Genomic DNA, 5339 nt, shown 5'->3' with positions numbered 1-5339 from the left:
GCGACAGAAACTACTGCAGGGGGCGCTGTTGGCGCCATGGGGGGGGGTCTCTGTCGCCTGCAGAAGCCAGAGTGGCCGTTTCGCTGGGGCAAGGGGAGCTGCTCCTGCTTTCACAAACACTGGCTGGCCTATAGCCGCTCTAAGGTGAAAAACTGGGGCGCTCAGTCTCCTCCCACGTCCCCCCCCCCCCAGAGGGGGAAAGGCGAGGCGCTGCCACAGCTAGGCGGAGCTGCAACTCAATGGAAGCGACCGCAAATTAACCAAGACAGCATTCTTCCTCCTCCTCCCCCCCGCCTTTGCACTTCATGAAGCTCCGCCTTTTGTGGGCAAGTGGAGCCAGCCTTCGCCCGGCTTGTGAAGGGTTACGTCATCGGGCGCTAGTGCGCAGGAGCGGGAAGACGGGCTCTATCGTGATTGGGCTGCCTCCAGCTTCCGCGATTACTTGAGGATGCGGCGACCTCCCTTGCGAAAGCTTTTAGTGTGCTGACTAAAAATCCTTTTAGTGTGCTTTAAAATCCAGAGCAGCTCTTTAAAACGCATCCTCTTCCTCAAGAGCAAAATTTGTGATAGGTAAAAGTTTTTGCAAGAGCAGCTGCCGGATGTTGGGCCAGTGGAGAGCTGTTTCTCTTGCACGACTTCAGTGGACGAGGACAGATAGTTTACAGTTTCGACCTGGGAGGGTTGAGCTTTGGGGGAAGAGAAGAAAATAGGTGGTGGGATCACTCAGAATTAATGGACCAGCCTAGTCAGTATAGGGTGGCCAGGTCTGGGTTGGGAAATGCCTGGAGACTTTGGGGGTGGATCCAAGGAGAGGGTGGGGTTTGGGGAGGGGAGGGCCCTCGGCATGGTACAATGCCACGGAGTCCACCCTTCAAAGCAGCCATTTTCTCCAGGGAAGCTGATCTCTGTCAGCTGGAGATCAGTTGTAAAAGATCTCCAGGCCCAGCCTGGAGGCTGGCAACCCTAAGTCCTTAAGTGGGAGCAAGCCCTAAGGGGCTCGATTGGATTTTAGTGTAAAATGTGTTGGATTGTATTGTATAGGTGAGTGTAAAGGCATATATGGTAACATCCATTTCAGCAGCCGTGAAAGTATGCAAAAGGATACATAGACCAACACATCAGTAGAGGGTGAAACTTGGCTGTGGTGGCTCAAGTGGTTAAGATGCTGAACTGCAGGCTGTTAGAAGGTCAGTAGTTCAGCAGTTCAAGACCTGAGTGTGCGGTGTGATGGAGTGAGCTCCCATCTCTAGTTCCAGCTCCTGCCAACCTAGCAGTTTGAAAGCAAGAAATTGCAAGTAGATAAATAGGTACCACTTCGGTGGGAAGGTAACAGCGTTCCATGCGCCTTGGTGTTTAGTCATGCCGGCCACATGACCATGGAAATGTCTTCGGACAGTGCTGGCTCTTCGGCTTGGAAACGGAGATGAGCACCGCAACCCTACAGTCAGATTCGACTGGCTTTCGAGCAAGGGAACCTTTACCTTCACCTAAACATGTTCTACCTTATAGTACTAGTGTAAAGACTTTTTAGTTTTGTACTACCCTATGTAGTTATTCACCCCCTGTAAGCACCAAGTTGACACCTACTTCGAGCAAGGGAACCTTTACCTAAACATGTTCTACATTATAGTACTAGTGTAAAGACTATTTTTGTACATGTAGGCAAAGTACTACCCTATGTAGTTGTTCACCCCCTGTAAGCACCAAGTTGGCATGCCTATGCTTCAAAACAGAGAAAATTAGGACTAGGATCTGAGGCCAACTGTTTCAGAGTACCACTGCAGGCCAAGTGTTTCAGAGTACCACTGCATGCTCCTCTGTATGAAACAAACTAGGAATCTGATCTTTCAACTTTCTGTGGTTTTTTTAAAAGACTGAGGTTACACCACAAGACCTGTGAAAGGGTCTAGAGTTGATAAAAAGGTGGGTGGTGGAGTGGGAAAACACATATATCACCTGAATAACAGCCACAAAGTCATACATAACAGCAACTGATGTGTTAGTCCAAGGAAAATGTTTCCCACCTCTAAAGCATGGTCCTCGACAGTTTAATGCCTTCAGACCAAAGAAGGTGCAACCTTTATTCCATACTTGGACTTAGGAGAAACAAGGAGCACAAGCTGCACATACATTGTAGTAAAACCCAGCTGTACAGAAGAACGGTCAGAAATACCAATGGAAAAACCAGTCATTTCAGATTGAAGAGTAAGTATCCTGTTTTGTATTCTGGAACACAGGACAGGCAGTGAATGACAGAGAAAGGCAACAGAAGACTCACTTCTGTGGCAGAAGAGATTGGAGAGTCTCAGAGCAGCTTACAAACTCCTTTCCCCTCCCCACAACAGACACCCTGTGAGGTAGGTAGGGCTGAGAGAGCTCTTTCAAGAACTGCTCTTTCTAGAACTTCTCTAACAGAACTATGGTGAATTCATGTTTGTGTGATTCATGTGGACAAGTACACTTGCATGACTTTGTCATGCCTAGCTGTTTTCCAAAATAGGCCACAGTTATTATCAACAGAAAATACTTGTAGCACAAATAAAATATTTTTAGCAGCATCTCCCCACCCCCCCGCAAAAAAAGAAGAAATGGAGGGAAGAGTAGGGAAGGGAAGAGTACAGTCCTACCATCTGCAAAACTTCTTGTGCAAAAATAAAATATTTTTAGCAGCATCTCCCCCCACCCCCCCAAAAAACAAAAGAAATGGAGGCAAGAGAGTAGGGAAGGGAAGAGGTCCTACCATCTGCAAAACTTCTTGTGCAAATAGTGGTGGAAGAATGGCTGTGTTTGGGTTGGGGGATACAGTTTTAGCAACCACATCCTACTGCAGCTGATTCCACTATTCTCTAAGTAATGGGCAGCAGTGTTCCCTCTAAGCTGAGTTAGTGTGAGCTAGCTCACAGTTTTTTAGCCTCCGGCTCACACACTTTTGTCTTAGCTCAGGAAGGGTGGCTCCAGAGCATACTATCTTATGCAGTAGCCATATTGCTTGCTCACAGCTTTAATGCCAGTAGCTCACAAAGTAGAATTTTTGCTCACAAGACTCCACAGCTTAGAGGGAGCATTGATGGGCAGGAGGGATTTCAAATGCACCTCCTCAGTTCTTAAATATTGTCATTTTCACTATCCTATAGTAAAGATAAAGGTATGAAAAGTACTCAAGAATTCCACTTGTAGCTAAGGTATAATATAAATTTAAGCAGCTATCTACCAGAGAACCACTGTTGTACAGTTCACATCCCCACTTTGCCACAAAGCTCACTGGCAACCTCCACCTCGCAGGTTTGCCATGTATGAGTTACCTGAGGAAAGGATAGCATGATGAAGCACTAGGCAGAAGATATTTTGCCAGACTGGAGATTCAAACCTGCAAGCAACAGTAAACCACAGAAGAAACTTAATCTACCTCACAAAGTTGTGACAATAAGGGGGGTCAACTTTGGAGGAAGGGCAAGATTAAGATAAGGTATTAGTCAGTCTTTGGATTGAGAGTAAACATGTACATTTTATGAAGACTTTTGTCTCAAGTCACTGTTTCTTGACCAAACATATTTTTTCCTTCTGTATTTTCTTCAATGTTTTGTATTACGTGCACACACACTCACCATCTCCCTTCTGTGAGCTATTCTCATCATAAGCTTAATTTTAAGAGCCTTCTAGAAGAATGTAAAGTTTTGGAATGACAGCTCACAGTCAAGCGACTATTTTCAAGCAAGAGACAAACTATGGTAGGAATCACAGCTGCCATTTTCTGGAGAAACAACAATTTGGCTTGTTTTCAACAAAACTCAAGATTTCATACCCTGCCCAGGAGTCCATCAATGGACTGAAGGAGGAGGGAGAGAGCACTGTTGAGTATCAATACCATTTTCTGTTACTGCTCTAGAAGTCAGTCACATCATTTAATGCCATCCAAGTTTGAGCGACACAGGACAGAATACAAGTAGCTTAAAATGACTACATAATACAACCAACCCATGCCCCAAACACATTAATAAGGGCTTCAAATGAAGGCTAGTGCTCACCCACCCACCCCATTTTACAGCACAGGAGACTAGTACAAGATCAACAGCCCAACCCCATTTTTACTCAGAAGTAAATTTCACCATTTTCAAAGAAACTTGCACCCTAATAAGCATGTATAGGGTTGCAGTCTTTGTGGCACCTTAAAAGTCAATAAGTTGGCACAGGCTTTTCTGGACTAGAGAATACTTTGTCAGACGCATGTAGTATGTTAGCTTAATGCAGATCCACATTTGTCTATTGCGTACACATGGCCAGAAAAGATGTAACCAGCAGGATCAAACCTTCATGAAATGCATAACCCTCATAACCTCTAACCTGTATCTGTAAAGGATGTTTCCTAGGCCGAACTTCTGACAAAGTGGGCCCTAGAGTCCACAAAAATTAATGGTAGAAAAAGACACCACATTTTTAAATCTACAAGACACCTGTTTGTTTTTGCTGCAGCCTAACAAGGCTATGCCTCAGACGTTACAATCTTAAATAGTTACTCATCAATGCAGAGTACAAACTGTTGACTCACGCTGCATTTTAAGTGGATTATGCCAATAATTCTACCTACATCAACTGTAATAAAGATCCGGCCAATTGTTAGGTGGTTTTTTAAGTTATAATATCCTTAATGTACATTTCTCCACTGAGAACAATACCCAGTAGTGTAGATGATAAATTAAGTGAACACCAAAGTCCACCGTTTTTCACCCTTCTGTCCTATGGTTTACTGCTGCATGCAACTTCAACTCTTTAGATTACTGTACACCAACAAGATCCTTAGACAAGCAAAAGGCTTGGAAGCCACTATTCAGATGCTTTAGCTCTTCACAAAATATGTTTAGGATAAACTGTTTACCCCATCGCCACATCTTTTTTTCTTTCTAACGGGCCCAGCATCATCTAGTAAGGGGATTTGAAGCCAGGTCTCCCAGATCAGAAATCAACACTGACTGCCACTATCTAGAATAACCTTTTAGAACCTCACATATGGAGCCAAAGATGTCTTCACACTGAAAAGGGGCATTTTCTTTTAATTAAACTGTCCTTTCTAATATTAACAGTTTTGACCAGGGGTCATTTCCTGCAGGAGCGCACAGGAGCGGAGCTCCGGCAGTAAAGAGCCCAAGGGGCAGGCACATGCAACAAGCCCCACCCCCTGCTCCCAGCAGCCCTCAGTCAAAGCAAGAAGCAGCCAGGTAAGTTGCAGAGCCCCCCGGTCCAAAACAGTCCAGTGGCACCTTTAAGACCAAGTTTTATTCAGGTACAAGCTCTCCCTCCTCTGCGAGGACAGATATGCACGTTCCCCCCCCCCCCCCAAACAC

The sequence above is a fragment of the Gekko japonicus genome, unplaced genomic scaffold (assembly GCF_001447785.1).
Source record: "Gekko japonicus isolate JY-2015 unplaced genomic scaffold, Gekko_japonicus_V1.1 scaffold1532, whole genome shotgun sequence".
Lineage (NCBI taxonomy): Eukaryota > Metazoa > Chordata > Lepidosauria > Squamata > Gekkonidae > Gekko > Gekko japonicus.
This window is presented reverse-complemented; position numbering follows the sequence as displayed.